The 17,359-nt window shown below is 37.8% G+C and overlaps 1 pseudogene; it reads left to right on the top strand.

Moving 5' to 3' along the window:
* The window catches only part of LOC122468558, a 64,438-nt pseudogene extending 47,325 nt beyond the window's left edge, over window positions 1-17,113 (top strand).
* Window positions 17,114-17,359: the final 246 nt, after the last annotated feature.

Genomic DNA, 17,359 nt, shown 5'->3' with positions numbered 1-17,359 from the left:
GTAATATATATGCATGATTCTAAAGTCAAAGCAATATAACAAGGAGTACTTTGTGAAGTTTTTACTCTGTTCCCCATGCCCCGTCCCCACCCATTCTAGGTGGGGTGACCATGCAGACTGGTTTGTCTAGGACAGTCCCAAACTGTACCAACTGTGTCGATATAAATATTAATGGTGATTCCTTTCCCTCTCAAAAATATCCCATTTAGACAAAAAATAATATGGTTACCCTATCTGTAGTTAACTATTTTCACTACTTCCTTCAAGCTTTTCTTTATGCAGAATCAAGCAAATAAGAGAGGAATACGGTTGGTTTCTCTTTTCCCCAGAACCTGACCTGGCTCCCTAGACCTGCCAAAGAAATGCTAGCATATTAATATTTTGTTCTAATAAATGATGTTTTATTTTATTCTTTAATGTTTACTTATTTTGAGAGAGGAAGAGAGAAAGCAGGGGAGGGGCAGAGAGAGAGGGAGAGAGAGAATCCCAAGGAGGCTCTGTACTGTCAGCACGGAGCCTGATGCAGGGCTCGATCCCACGAACCGTGAGATCATGACCGGAGCCAGAGTCAAGCGTCAGACACTTCACCGACTGAGCCACCCAGGCACCCCAAATGATAAGGTATAAAACATTCTTTAAATCAAATACCTTCATGAATGCTAAGAACTTTCAATATATTCCTATTTTTTCCCTTAATAATTAACAGTTTTCCCACTAAATCTCCTAATAAAATGGTTGCTAGCCAGTGGTTCTTCTTTAGTCTGATACGTAAGGATTTTTAAGAACTACAGAAGGCTGTTCTGCCAATAAATTTTCAGGGAGTAGAATAATTGTGTGTGTAGCATTTAGGAAGCACTTACCTCTCATCACACTTTTCAGATCCTTTGGGCTATTGAGGTAAATTGAGTTAATTGCCCACATCCTACTGTTAGAGTGGCCCTGCTTGAATAAAGGAAATTAGCCCAATTGGAAGCTAGAAATCAGGCTATGTCGTACAAGTCATGAGTGAAGAATTTCTCAAACTGTGGTCCTTGGGCCACCTACGTGTGAATCAGCTGAAGTACTTTATTAGAGGATAAAGTCTTGGACTGCCTTCACATCTACTGAGTTTCTCTGTACCACTTTTTTTTTCCACATGTCATTTTTCTGATCATTATCAATGTTGTCCGTAGTTATTGAACAAAAGCCATGTGCAGGACACCGGACCAATGCTCTGCAGGAACCTCCTAGCTCCTCACACCCTGAGTTTTAGAGATGATTTCTTTTTCTTTCTTTCTTTCTTTCTTTCTTTCTTTCTTTCTTTCTTTCTTTCTTTCTTGTCTCATGATTTTTAAAAAGTATTTTCTTGGGGTGCCTGGGTGGCTCGGCTGATTAAGCATCCAACTTCAGCTCAGGTCATGATCTCACAGTTCATGGGTTCAAGCCCCGCATCAGGCTCTGTGCTGACCGCTCAGAGCCTGGAGCCTGCTTCAGATTCTGTGTGTCCCTCTCTCTGCCCCTCCCCCACCCTTGCTCTGTCTCTCTCCCCCTCAAAAATAAATAAACATTAAAAAAAATTTTTTAAAGCATTTTCTTATGAAAATTTTATTTATTTATTAACATTCATTTATTTTTTGAGAGACAGAGACAGAGCATGAGCAGGGCAGGGGCAGAGAGAGAGGGAGACACAGATTCTGAGGCCGGCTCCCGGCTCTGAGCTGTCAGCACAGAGCCTGACGCGGGGCTTGAACTCATGAACCGCGAGATCATGACCTGAGCTGAAGTCGGATGCTTAACAGACGGAGCCACCCAGACGCCCCTCTTATGAAAATTTTAAAACACAGGTGAAAGGAGAACAGTATAATAATCTCCACGTAGCCATTATCAGCTTGAATGATGACCAACCCATAGCCAACTTGGTTTCATCTGTGTCCCCACCAAGGTTTTCGCATCCTTGGGAATCCCAGACATCCTCTGTTCCATCTGTAAATATATGTTAGCATGTATGGAGAATTCTTCCCTCTCCTACAGAGGGGCAGCTGATAGGAGAGGGACTTGAGCAGCACCTGGCATGGGTGGAGGGAGAGCATCTCAGGTCCAACTGGGTGTCCTGTGGATCTCCTCTGGGCTGGCTATTAACCTACGAGGCGTTTGTACTAGGCACATTTTGAGGTCCCTTTGGCTCTAAGACACGGGTTCTGTCCTTTCCCCCGAGGGGCTGTCCCTGCTGGGTTGTTGGAGGCCCAGACATGAGGGCATTCACTGAGGCCAGTTCTGGGGTGGGGTGTCCACATCTCCATTGAACACGGGTGACTGAAGTGCATTCTTGTCATAAGCTAAGTGCTTCGTTATGGCTCGAATACCGCACCAGACTTTTTCCACCCTTCACTAGGTTTGTTTCTGAACTTCATCAGCATTTTGCCCGCATTCCTTTGCCCTGTACAAGCAATTTGTTCCAAAAAGCATTCGCTCCTCTGCAACACGCGATATCCTGCTTGAATTGGAAGTAGGTCTTTTCTCCTTTTTGAAGAAAAGATGGCCCATCTGCAATATAACAATTTGTTTTTACAGAGAAAACCCAAGCCCTTCATTGTGGGATAAAATGCCACTTTATGATCTTGTGGCCATGATAGGCTACCATTTGTAATCCTCTAAAACCCGAAAAGCCTGCAACCCAGTGTGTTACTGACCTAGCCAAGCCTGGTGCATAACAGTGGGAAAACCGAAGCTCGCACGGCTTTGCATCAATAACAGAGAGAGCGAGAACAAACCACTAACCCAAACTGCAGGCACTACAAAAGAAACCTTTTAATTAGGTCAGCGTTATAAAGTTTCCTACTAAATTGTTAGAGGGGATATGTGAAGAGTAGGCTCTTGATTGATCTTTGGCCCAGAAAGGAGAGGGCTTCTTGCGGTCGACATTGCTTTTCATAAAGTGGTGAAGTTGGCAATATCCCATTCTCGTTACTCTGCTTTCTGCTACCCTGCAGAAAAGTTGTTTTCTCAAAGAAAAAAGTTGGTTTTTCTCCAATACATTCCAATAGCAAAGGTCTTTCATCATTAGGTAAACTCTGTTTAAAAGAGGTATATTTCCTCAGCCTTAAGACACTATTCTGCTGTCTTGTGAAAGATCATGGTTTCAGGGTAAGAAGCAAAGCGTTGGGACACACAGGCTCAGATTTCTCAGTCTCTTCTGTGTCTTGCTGTGTGACTGCCCAGATGCGTGGGTCCTAAGACCCTTGGTGGGAGCCTGTTGAACAAAATCTACCACCGTACAAGATACCCTGGAGAAAAGAAGCAGCACTAGGTTACATTTTTCTTGTTGCATCTTTAACAGCTTGAAAAATTGGACCTGAATAAAAATGTAAAAAATGTAAGCAAAGAAAAGTGAATTTTAACCACAATCAGCTACCTTTTTCACCCAAATAATTGACAAAGATTTCAAAGAGCGTTAATGCTCTAAGTTAGCAATGGAGTGGGAAAAGGGGTCACTGATAACGAGAGGACCTGTTGGTACAACATTTCGGAAGAGCACTTTGGCAGTACATGTCAAAAATCCTCTACAGTGAATATCCTGTAATCTACTAATCTCTCTTCTAAGAATTTATCTCAAGAAATAATCAGACGGGGGTTCAAAACTGTCCACAACAGATGTTTACGAGCGGAAAAAAATCGACGTCCAAGAATGTAGATTGGGTGAAGGAAGTTGTTATACATTTGTAAAATGGAATCTCTGAAGTCATAAAAAATTATAAGGTAGAGCTATATTTATGGTCATGGAAATATCGCACAACACATTTTTTTCCTTGTGCATCTATCCCTTGTCTGTTTCCCTCCTCCTCTTTGCAATGATGGGTGCTCCTATCAACTCTAGAGAACATCAGTAAACAGGTACTCTGCTCCACTGGGATCTAGATAGACATTAAAATTCCAAGAGGATATGAGTATTGTTACCATTCCAGTTAAACAATACAAGGAACCCGCTGGTTCCTTTAATGAAATCACACTCAGAGATCATCATGAAGGTCAAATCTCCATTTGGGAAACAGCTGAACCGTGTGGTCACTGCTCCTGTTGTCAGATAATCATCTTCCATTACTGTCCTTGGAGGTATTCCCTGCGGAGGGAATATTTCCTCATTCAATATTTTCTGCATAAAGGTCTTGATGGAAAAGTGAAATTAGTCCCAGCTGGAAAACTAGAAATAAAATGACAAAAGGCCAATTTAATATTGAGACAGGTAAAAAGGAAGGATGTCCCTTTTTACTTAAAAGTCTTTAAATCCAAAAGATATATTTGTAGACATTTGTAGACCTGCAAAGGGAGAAGAATGGAGAGCGAGCATTTGAGGTGGGTGGAGAAAATGCTCAACAACAATGAGAAATTTGGTCCAAACTCTCCCCAAGCTATGGAAGTTTATTTATAAATGTAAAAATGTGTTCATTAAATAGACACTGATCAAGCACCTGTTGTGTGGCAGCTCAGATATGTAAAGAGAAGCAAGGCAGCCTCCCCTCAAAGATCTCCCAGGAACCCTGACGGCCCTGGATTCGGTAGGGGGACTAGAATGTGTCTCAGTTCTGCTCTAGGTAGGCAAAGCCCCCTTCTACACAACCTCCAAGGCCCTTTTTTTCACAACCATGAACTGATTCCACTAACTGATTGTTTCAGTGTCACGTAGATAAAACCTGTCCTCCATCTGTCGAGATGTCCTGGAGCTCTTCCTTCTCTGCATTCTTTCTCCAGGTAATCTCATGTAGTCTCATGGCTTCAAATACCATCCAGGTTCCATGAGTCCAGGCTGGCCTCTCCAGTCCCTACCTTTCCCCTGAGTTCCACAACCAAGTATGCGCCTACCTATTTGACAGCTTGGACATCGGATGCGCTTCTCAGATCTCACCAGGGGCGGTGGCCCAGGTCCTCCACTCTGCCTGGCCAGCCCTGCCATCACCGGGGCTACACTCTGTGGCTGCTGTCACTCGGCATGAGAAGGGGAAGGAGGAGAGGTCCACCTTCCTCCGTTGTTCAGTTGCCAAATTGCTTATTGACTCAGTTATTTCTCTCCTTTTCCCTTGACTCTGCGCTGGAAATTCTGCCAGAAGTTCTCCTGGACTCCATAGCTGCCTTGTGTTTTGGATTAGGGTTTCCTCAATTAACAGGATCCCATCTGCTTTTAATCATTCACGAATTTCCTCAAAGTTTGAAGCTTTCTGGCTGTGCTTCTTATTTTTCTCTCTCTCTCTCTTTTTAATGCATTCTTTGAATGTTTTAAGATTTTTTTTTTTTTTTGGACATTTTGGGTAGAGAAAGATGCACTCTGTTTTTCATCTTGATTTAATATCTAACCTTTCTTACAGATTCAGTGTTGTTCTGAATGTAAGCCAATTGAATGACTCTATCATTTTGTTAATTATCATTGTGTGCTCTGGGACTATACTACCTTCAGGGGATGGATAGCACTCCTGTACCCAAACACCATGTGACCCCCAGTCGATTACTGAAGAAGTAGAAAGCAATCAGAGGTCTAAGGGTTATTGTTTCTTTTAGCTATGAATTGTCACTTCTCACTTCTTTCAATGTGTCTTGCTATTATAATTGGTAGTCTAATGTTTAATACAGTTGCTTTTCCTTTAGAAAAAAAAATATATGTGCTTTATAGAAGCTTTTGCTTCTTTTTTAAAAAAAATGTAATTTTTTATTTTTGAGAGATAAAATAAAAATAAAATTTAATAAATTAAATAAATAATTTTATTATAATTAATAAATTATATATATTAAAAATATATAAAATATATATATAATAAATTATATAAATATATAAAATATATTTTATATATTTATATATTTATATATTTATATATTATATTTATATTTATATATATTATATATATATTATATATATTATATATATAAAATATTATATTTATATTTATATATTTATATATTTTATAATATATCTTATTGTATTATATAATGTATTTATATATGTATAAATGTATTTATATATTATATATAAAATATATAAAATATATAAATGTATTTATATATTATATATAATATATAAATGTATTTATATATTATATATAAAATATATAAAATATATAAAATAAATATATAAAATATATATATAATAAATTAAATAAATAATTTATTATTTATTAAATTAAATAAATAATTTAATAAATTAAATAAATAATTTATTTAATAAATTAAATAAAATAAAAATAAAAATTATTTATTTTTGAGAGAGAGAGAGAGACAGAGAGAGAGAGACAGAGCACCAATGGGGGAGGGGCAGAGAGAGAGGGACACACAGAATCCAAAGCAGGTTTCAGGCTCCGAGCTGCCAGCACAGAGCCTGGCATGGGGGCTTGAACTCACAGACCACGAGATCATGACCTGAGCTGAAGTCAAATGCTTAACCAACTGAGCCACCCAGGTGCCCCTAGAAGCTTTTGCTTCTTAACCCTCCCTTAAGGGGAGGTGATTATTTCTGTTTTTGCAATTACATCTAATAAGAAAAATTTCTCAGATTACTTCTTTTTAAATAGGTGATATTTTACTATAATTATACTTTTTTTAAAAAAACAACCTTGAAACAAAATAAAATTGGTTTGTTTCAGCTGGACCCTGCATTTGAAGAGAGCACTACATAATTTAGTTCTCAAATTGTTCTATTATCAAAGGGAATAGGAGTTCTCTGGAGACAAAATAATTTGTTCTATTGTCTTCAGGATACTGGAGGAAATAAAAGCTTATAGCAAGGCTATGTGAATATCCTCTGCTCTTAAAATATAATATCTTCCTCTATCTCATCAGCTAGGTAAGAGGTTGTAACGGATAATTTTGTGTCACCTTGGCCGGACCATGATATCCAGATATTTGGTCAAACATTAATCCGAATATTTCTATGAGGGTGTTTTGGATGAGATTTACATCTGAATCAGTGGATTTTGAGTCAAGCAGATTGACCTCCATAAGGTTTGTGGGCCGCATCCAATCAGTTGAAGGCCTTAATAGAATTAAGACCGACCTCACCAGAGCAAGAGGGAATTCTGCCCACAGATGGTCTTTGGACTCGAACTGCAGCATCAGCTATACCTGACTCTCAAGGTTCCTGGCCCATCCTACAGATTTTGGATTTGCCAGCATCCGTAATTATATGATCTGACTCCTTAAAACAAGTCTCTTTATGTATATAAATATAAATATATTAAGTATGAATATATAAAGCATTAATGTGTCGAAATATATAAATATAATATTAAGCATGTCGTATATTACATATATTTTGTAGATGTATTTAACCCTAAATGGACTTGGAGTCCTTGTACATTTTCACACTGAGGGATAGAAGTTACAGAAATCAGAGTAAACCCTACACATATTCATGTAACTGCTTTGAGAATAGAGATCAAGCCCTTCTCAAGAGATAAGTTTGTAGATCGACTTGCTCATTACTACCTTTGTAGACACCCCTGGACGATGAACTCTATTTTTCTACTAAAAACCATGATGGCAGTCTTGCTTCTAATCCACTAGGCATTTCTTGAATGTTGGATTTAATTCACCAACCTGAATCACTCTGTATAGCTATGATTTCATACCTCTGCTAAATCCCTAGAGTTGGCACTTGACCTTGTCTCCCAGTCTTCCTGGCCTTCCCAGTTACCTTCATGTCCAGGTAAGTAACATTTGCTCATTTCCTCACTCACCAGACTCCTGGTCTCAGCCAGACCAGGTCTTCTTCTCTGCTTCCCACACAATGACCATAATGAGTGCCACAGACCTTACGCTGGGTTTTCCTAATTTTCACAACAACCTGACAAATTGGCAAGTGTCTTTGGCCTTAATTTCTAATGTAGTTCATATGTTTTAATGTTATATTCTACAGTGTAAAGTTGGCCTAAATAGGAAGACTATTTTTAAAACATTCCATGCTAAGTATGTCATCACAAACTAATGGTAACCTTGGAGAACACAACTGAGACCTGATTATTCAAACAAAATAAATAATAAAAAATAAAGTAAAATAAAACAAAATAAAATAAAATAAAATATAACTGAGCAGCACTTAACCTTTTAATAACGCAGAACTAGACATCCAGCTCTACTTGAATCAGTCAAGGTCAAGTCAGGAGATTCAAACCCCCACAGTTAGTTTAACAGACAGAATTTAATATAAAGTATTCTAAACTAGGTAGGTAGGTTTAATATTAGTCTAGGTAATGAGAGTTGGCTTCTATTACTGCTATAACAAATTACCTCAGATTTAGTGGCCTGAGACCACACAGTAACAGATTTGTTACTTTAAGTTTCTAGAAGGTCAGAAGTCCAAAATCATTTCTAGCGGGCCAAAATCAAAGTGTCAGTAGAATTGTGTTCCTTTTGGAGGCTCCAGGGCATTTATGTTTCCTTGCCTATTCCAACTACCAGAGGCCATCTGCATTTTTTCGTCTCGTTGGCCCTGGCTTCACTCCATCCTCTGCTTCCACTGGCACACCCCCTTTTCTGACTCTGACCCTCTGCCTCCCTCTCATAAGGACCCTTGTGATTACGCGGGGCCCATGCAGATAATTCAGGAGAATCTTCCCATCTCAAGATCCTGAACTGATAAATTCTTTTTGCCATGTAAGGTAACAGGTTCGCAGGTTTTGGGGATTAGGATGTGGATGTCTTTAGGGGGACCATTATTCTACCCATCAAAGTAACTGACAAGGCAAAAATGGAACACTAAGGTGTTGCATTTTATAGACTGACTTAGCAACTGCAGGAAGCAGCAACCCATCTAGGGTTCCAATGAAGGGAAGATGTTGGAATGCTGACAATTTTGAAGCTTAGAGAAAAGTCCCACAGAGCAGAAGCGCAGACCTCTGAGGACAAGATGCCGGCAGCTAGTGGTGGCGTCTCTGAGGGGGCGGGGGTGGGACACTGAGGCAGGTTCTCTAAAGGTTAAGAGAACTGGAAACTGCTGCCTGTGGCACAGAGTAAGGCTTCAGGGGGCAGGAAGCAGGGCTTCTGCTGCTGACCGGAACAGGAAGCAAACAGGAAGCTACAAAAAGGAGTAGGTTTCTTTTCTTCCTCCTGCCTACTAGGCGTCCTCTAATACTCCTTGTTGGCACTCCAAGAGAGAGCCAGCTGGCACGAGAAAATTGTGGGTAGAGTCCCAGCCCCACCATTACGAAGCAGAGCACAGAAGGTAAATCAGAACTTGAGAGACAATAGTTTTATAAGTGGTACATGACTCAATGTGACAAAAAGCAAAAAGCATAAATCCACCAATTGTTTTGATTATGTATCCTTGAGACAAGACTTTTTCTCTCAGTTCATTGTTTTGTTTTGTTTTGTTTATATGTTGTAGCTTCAGCTCATTTTAAGACACATGTATGGAGGGGCGCCTGGGTGGCTCAGTTGGCTAAGCATCTGACTTCAGCTCAGGTCATGATCTCCCGGTTTGTGGGTTTGAGCCCCATGTCAGGCTCTGTGCTGACAGCTCGGAGCCTGGAGCCTGCTTAGGATTCTGTGTCTTCCTCTTTCTCTGCCCCTCCCCTGCTTGTGCTCTGTCTTTCTCTCAAAAAATAAAACATTAAAAAAAGAGACACATGTATGGAAATTATATAGTGTTTTTAGATATACTCTAGATAATGCAACGATTATCAAACTTTTAGAAAGGATGCACCCTTGGATTATTTTGTTTTCTAACACTCCAGGCAATCTCCTTCAATCCCTTCTCATATATGTTTAGTTTCTAATTAAAGCTATTAGTTCATTTGTCTGAAAATTTCATACCTTTCTTTGAAACAACTAAAGATAATGCAGGATAACTCAAAACAAGAGGAGAATTTCTGGGTCAGTACAGTAAATGGTTTCATCAAACCACTTCATAACAGCAAGTGCAAAGAAATCCATAGAGGAGACATCCTGAGTCGGAAGTTCAGAGTAAGAAACACATATCCTATTTTGAGAGTGCAATCTCTGCATTTTTACTCACATTCTGATCTATTTTGATGGCTTGTGTGAACAGTCTTTCCAAATGTAGTTTCCCATTTTCAAATGCCAGATTTGTGTTCAACATTACTAGATATGTTGTCTAATATACTCCCCATATTACCAACCTGCTCTTCAATTATAAAAGCAAGACTAAAAGAGCTCAAAGTTCTTGGGTCTATCTAGCATCATGTGCTCCCCATGTTGACTTCCAAAATGTACCAGGTTAGAGCACCTGCAGTACTGTGCTTGGTGCCCTCTTTTGTTCTCAAGTAAACGAATCTTGAAGCTCTCAGGTCCTACCTAGCCTGGAATGGCTTTTTTGGCTTTCAACATCAGTCAGTATACTTTCTTGTCATGACAACGAAGAAAGACCTCAAGCTAAAATATTTAACTGCTTCTCATACTTCATTCTCAATAATTCTGTCTCCTTTCCTCTCCCTCGTTTATAAATGCATCTTTTGACTTGGTACAGTGACAACAAATTGCTACAACTCTGGAAATTGTACTTTTCTTTCAAGTCGTGGATCAACTAGTTCACTGGAGCTGGACTGGATGACAGTTTACTGAACTGGAAAGAGTTCACTGGACCCCTTTGTAAGCAGATTTTTAAGAAAAAGAAGCCAAGGCAAGGAAAAAAATTATGCCAGGAATTTATTCCAAAAAATATTCTTCAGGATAAGTTGGGTCTGTGTAGACTCATCCTAGTCCCATACACGTTTGACATCTTCCATCTCTTCAATAAAGGCTATGATCAAAGTGGTAATCCTAAAAAACTGATGATAAAGTCCTAACGTAACAAAAATTATTGAAATACATGATATGCCTTGTAATTACTGAAGCAGAAAATAATAGATTAACTTATGGAAAAGTTATCTTTCAATAGGAATTTATATTTAAAGGAGTTTGGAGTTTGAGAACTTTTATTTCCTTGATTTTTACCACCACTTCATTTTCTATTATTTTTCTTGGTGATAAAGCTTCTTTGAAGATTTGTTTATTTATTTTCAAATGCTACTGCCCTTTGCTTCTGCTCTTAGTTTGGCTTTTTTTCCCTCCACCCTTACAACCACCATAGAGTTATCCTAATTTTTATATTTTATATCTTTACTATTCCTCACATCTCTTTATCAGTTAATTTTTTGAGTGGCAATTGTTTTGTCCCTAAGAATTGATCAACCAATTGCATCTTATATTCTTATTTTATTACCCAAGTAACTGTAGTATATATCATTTACTTTCCCTCTCTCAATTTCTTGTATGTTGTCACTAATAACTTGACAATTGAGGTTTATATAACAAATTCCATTACACTTCCCAGGCAAATGTACCAAAGTAGGGAGGTGATTAGTCATAAGGTAGAATATATACAGGAGATAAAACATATAAAAGATAGCATATAGACGATAACAGAGATATTGAAGACTACCTAAGAGGCTATAGCTGTATTTCACTTGTACTGTTTATGTTCTTTGTACTCATGTTCATGTGCATCTGATTTCTAATACTTTATTTTGTAGACTTTTTCTTCACTCTGATTCATTTATACCTAAACATTTGTGTTCTGGGAGGCCCCCTTCTGATTGTGGTAATCTAAGTAATTCAGATTAACCCTATTGCTAACAGCTAGAAGAGCTGAACAATTATTTTTTAAAAATGTTTGAAGGCATCAGGGAATTAAGAAGCCAGTGAAGAATCATGGAGCCAAGATCTTAGAAAAGAAGGAAAACAGGAAGATGGGCATTGCATTCAGGACTCTGGAGCTTCTAGAAGAGGCAGATGAGAGGCTGAGGAGTTCAATAGAGGGTGACAAGGATCCAAGTACCCCTCTAAACTTTGGATAAACTACATGGCTGCACCCTAGGACTAAGTGTGAACTATAAATAATCTAATCTCAATAAGTGAACTATAAATAATCTAATCTCAAAGGGACTAAAGCAGCTTCAAATAATCCCAATCCCTTGTTAGACTCAGGTTATTTAGGATTGCTAGAACCTTTAGCTATTACCAAGAAGAAAAACATAAATTCTCTCTACTGAAAGAGACTATCATCTTAAACTTCAGCGTTTCTCTACAATTTTTCATGTACTATATCTAATATTCACTTTTAAATAATCAAGACTATGACGAGACAAGTTAATGTAATAGATAACCAAAGGGGAAAACACACACAAAAAATGACTTCTAGGTATCCGGATAATCAGACACAGATGTTAAAATAACTGTACTAATATGTTTACAGAAATAAAAGACATAATTGAGAATTTTTACAGAAAACTGGAAATTATTTTTAAAATGAAACTTCTGGAACAGAAAAATTTGGTAATGAGTTTAACAGCTAGAGAGAGAAATAGGAAATTGAAAGATCAGTAATAAATATCCAAAATAAAAGCACAGAGAAACAAAAGTACAATAAATGAAGAAAAGGGACTAAGAAACATAAAAGATACAGTGAAAAGTTTTGTGATATGCATAATTGGTGTCCAGAAGGAGAAGAAAGAAGAGAATTGGACAGTATTGTTATCTGCCAAGATAACACCTGAGAATTTTCCAAAATGGATTGATGATATCAAACTACAGATTTAAGAAGCACTATAGAACCAAGCAGATAACTATAAAAACACACCTAAGCATAGTATGGTACAACTGCTGAAAATGAAGGGTAAAAAGGTCTTAAAAGTAGCTAATAAAAGAAGAAACATTACCTTCAAAGTAATAGCAATAAGACTGACAGTTTACTTTCCAATAGACACAATAAAAGCCAGGAGACAATGGAATGGTGTCTTCAAAATATTAAGAGAAAATAATCACAATCTATATTTCAATACCATTCAAAATATCCTTCAAAAATGTAAGCGAAATAAATATATTTTGGGACAGATAAAAATAGAATTCATCAGCAGCAGACCTACACTAATGAAAATAAAGATGTTTTTCAGGCAGAAAGAAAATTATTCCAGACAGCAGCTCAGAGATGCAAAAAGAATGAAGAGAAAAAAATATAAGATACACAGAAAGGGGAAATAAAAATAATTATTGATGACTGAGATCATAGTAATAAAATTTTATGGGGTTTAAATATATAAAAATCTAAATGCATGGCAAAACCACTTTGAAAACAATTTGATAGTTTCTTTAAAAAAATTAAACAAACATATGAGACCTAGCAATTCCAATAGCCATCAAGTGGTGAATGTATAAATAAATTGTGGACTATTAACACAATAGAATATCATTCAGCTATACATAGTAGTGAACCAGTGATATCTGTAAGAACATGAATGAATCTCAAAACATGAGATAGTCTTTAGGATCATGATGATCTTTTTTTTTTAATTTTTTTTTCAACGTTTATTTATTTTTGGGACAGTGAGAGACAGAGCATGAACGGGGGAGGGGCAGAGAGAGAGGGAGACACAGAATCGGAAACAGGCTCCAGGTTCCGAGCCGTCAGCCCAGAGCCTGACGCGGGGCTCGAACTCACGGACCGCGAGATCGTGACCTGGCTGAAGTCGGACGCTTAACCGACTGCGCCACCCAGGCGCCCCTAGGATCATGATGATCTTAAAGAAATCAATCAGGGGCGCCTGGGTGACTTAGTTAAGTGTCCAACTTTGGCTCAGGTCATGATATCTTCATTGGTGAGCCTGGCATTGGGCTCTGTGCTGACAGCTTGGAGCCTGGAGCCTGCTTTGGATTCTGTGTCTCCCTCTCTCTCTGCCCCTCCCCCACTTATGCCCTGTCTCTCTCTCTCTCAAAAATAAATAAACATTAAAAAATTTTTAAAAATCAATCACAACCAACCAATCTTAAAGAGATCAATAGTTACCTAAGCATGAGATGACTTTTCAGGGTGAAGTAAATGTTCTATATCACGATGGTCACATGGGTGTATACATTTGTCAGAACTCCTCAAACTGTACACTTAAAACATGAACATTTTATGCAGTGCCAACTCCTTCTTAATAAAGTTAATTAAATTTACAAACATATGGCAAAATAGCATCTAAGTTGGATAATAAGGTAAATATAGTTAAAGTGCTATAAAGTTCTAGTACTGTCCAGGAAGAGATAAAAGTATTTCTATTTGATGTTGATTTTTTTTTAAGGATGTGTGTAATAATATCTAGGGTCACCACTAAAAGAATAGTAAAGTAATGTATAAATGCCAAAATGAGTGGGAAAATGGGATAACAGAAACAATCAATTTGAAAGTAATAAAAGAAACATAGAATATGTGGGACAACTAGAAAGCAAATGGTAAGATGGAGTGAGAAAACAACTATATGCTGCTTATAAGAAACACATCACATAGATCAGGACACAGAAATATTGAAAGTAAGGTAATAAAAAAAAGATGTATCATGCAAATACTAACCAAAAAAGCCAGGGTTATTATATTATTATCAGACAAAGTGGACTTTAAGGAAGAAATAATTGGTAGAGATAGACTATTTTATAAAAATAAGTAGTTTAACTTACCAGAAATATATAGTGATTCTAAACTGTATGCGCTTAATAAAATAGCCTTAAAATGTGTAAGGCAAAACTCAGCGTAACTACAGGAAGAAATGGATAAATCTCCAAGCATAGTGTGAAATTTTCACATGCCTTTCTCATTAAGGAGATAAAAAAATATAGATTTGGACTTCACAATTAACAATTCTGGCCTAATTGATAAACAATATTTCACGTAACACTGTAGATTTCATTTTTAAAATTACACTTGGATTATCTATAAAAATTACCACATGCTAGGTTTAAATCAAACCTTAACAAACACCAAAGGATTGAAATGATATAGTTTATTGTCTGGCAGTAGTGGAATTACATTAGAAATAAATTATAAATAGACCATTTGAAGATCCCTCCAAGTATGAAAATTAAGAATTATCCTTTGAATAACCCATAAGTCAATGAAGAAATAACAATGGAGGGGTGCCTGGGTGGCTCAGTTGGTTAAGCGTCTGACCTTGGCTCAGGTCATGATCTCAAGGTTTGTGAGTTTGAGCCCTGCGTTGGGCTCTGTGCTGATATCTCAGAGCGTGGAGCCTGCTTCAGATTCTGTGCCCTTTCCCCTTTCCCCACTCTCTGCCCTTTCCCCACTTGTGCTCTGTCTCTCTCTCTCTCTCTCTCAAAAGTAAATAAACACGAAAAAAAGAAAGAAAGAACAAGGGGAATTAGAAAATATTTTACTGGAATGATAATGAAAATATTGCAAAGCATATTGGTTGCAGTTAATGCCATACTTAGAGGAAAATTTATACCCTTACAACACATATAATAGAAAAGAAGAAAAGCTGAAAAATCACTGATCTAAGTATCTATCTCAAAAAGTTGGAAAGATATCTAACTCAAAGTGGAAGAGAGGAAAACATAATAAGAAGAGAACGAAATGGAATATAAAATAAATACAACAGAGAGAGGGCCAACACAACAAGAAGTTGGCTCTTTGAAAAGACTAATAAAGTCCTAATTCCCTGGTGAGATCAAAGAAAAAAAGGTAAAAATAACCCATGTCAAGAAAGAAAGAGGGGACTCTGTTATAGATACTACAAATATTTAACATATTATAAGAGGATATTATAACAATGTTATGTAAATAACTACATTTTTTTTTACCAGTGGAAAATTTTCTAGAAAAGCAGTGTTAACCTAAACTGACACAAGAAAATCTTTATAGTCCTATAACAATAAAAGAAATGGAACACATAATTTTAAATTTTCCATAAAAAAAATAAATCCAGATTACTTCACTGGTGAATTTTACCAAATATTTGAGAAAAAATTATGCCAATTGTATATAAACTTCTCCAGAGAATAGAGACACTTTCCATTTTGTCTTCTGAGGCCAGTGTTACTTCAATACCAAAACCTGACAAGCACATTATAAAAAAGGAAAATTACAGGCTACTAACATGATGTTTTACATAAATGTAAAAAATAAATAAATTAACTACTAGCAAAATAAATCCAGCAATGTCTGGTGAATACACTGTGACCAAACGGGGCTATTCCAAGAATATGAGAATGTTTTAACATTCTGGTTGCCCTGGCAGAATGGGGACAAGCCCTCTGGCTGGAGATACATGTAACACACTGACTTAGCATGACCTGGGAATGGCTGCCAAGGATGTCTTCAACAGAGGATTTGGTTTTGGTATAGTCAGTAGATCTGAGAACCAAATCTTGTAGCGGAGTGGAATTTTCTACTTCTGGTCATGCTTCCACGGATACAGGGAAAGCATCAGACCACCTAGAGACCAAATAGAAGATCTGTAACTGGGGACTTACTTTCAACCAACAAATGGAACATGGACAATACTCTTGGGACGGAAACTTCTTTGTAGAGTAAGTTGGCTGAAGGGTTGAAACTGACTCTCGGTACCATATTTATACTGAGGGAGAGCAGAAAATTGAAATCCCCTATAAATAAGATTGTTTCTGTCTTGACGGTGATGCGGATACAGATTTTTCTGGACCAACCATCTATGACTGGGCTGTGTTAGCCACTGGAGGTTGCTTGCTGGCTCTCAGATGAGTTTTGACACAGCCAAATCCAAACTGTCACAGGATCATTTTGCCCTGGGCTACAGGGATGCACACCTCCAGCTGCACACGCATGTAAACGATGGCACTGAATTTGGAGGTTCAATCTACCAGGGGCTTAAAATGAGAAGACTGAATTGCCAGTGAACCTGGCTTGCGTAGCTGTCACCAGCACCTGTTTTGACGTTGCTGCTAAATACACACTGGCTTGTAGAACTTCTCTATAGGCCAAAGTGAGTAATCCCAGTCTGATTGGACTGGGTTATACTCAAACCTTTCAGCCAGTAGTCAAACCTACCCTATCAGCTTTCACTGATGGAAAGAACATGAATGCAGGAGGTCACAAGTTTGGGGTGGGGTCCGAGCTATGAAGCTTCATGTGGTTTTGAGTGAAGCATCCGTTTTGTCTCTGGACATGAAGAGAAATGGACACACTGTGTTTGGGCCTTAAAACTCTTCTGTGAAATTTCAGAAGCGTGAACTTTTTATTCTTCCCAAGAATGGTAATAATCTTCCCCACACTGAAGTCTAGAGATCCTAAGTCCATCCTAAGGTTGGTGCTTGAAGGCAGGCCGAGAATTGTCACATCTGTGCCACATTTCAGTTCAGTGCCACAGTGCTATTGTCACATGCGTGCCTCAGTGACAATGTAGTGTTGGGTTATAAAGGAAGTGTGATCCAAGCTTCCACTTTATACATCATGTCTTGCATGTCCCACATGTTTCAAGACCTTGTAAAAGATAATGGTCTCTGTGCTGTACTGGAACTTTTGTTTTGCAGCAGAGTAAAATGAAATAAATCCATCACGTTTGGAACAACAACAACAACAACAACCACAGAATCG

This window comes from Prionailurus bengalensis, chromosome B1 (genome assembly GCF_016509475.1).
Source record: "Prionailurus bengalensis isolate Pbe53 chromosome B1, Fcat_Pben_1.1_paternal_pri, whole genome shotgun sequence".
Lineage (NCBI taxonomy): Eukaryota > Metazoa > Chordata > Mammalia > Carnivora > Felidae > Prionailurus > Prionailurus bengalensis.
The sequence above is the reverse complement of the archived record's forward strand: the minus strand, read 5'-3'. Positions and strand labels throughout refer to the sequence as shown.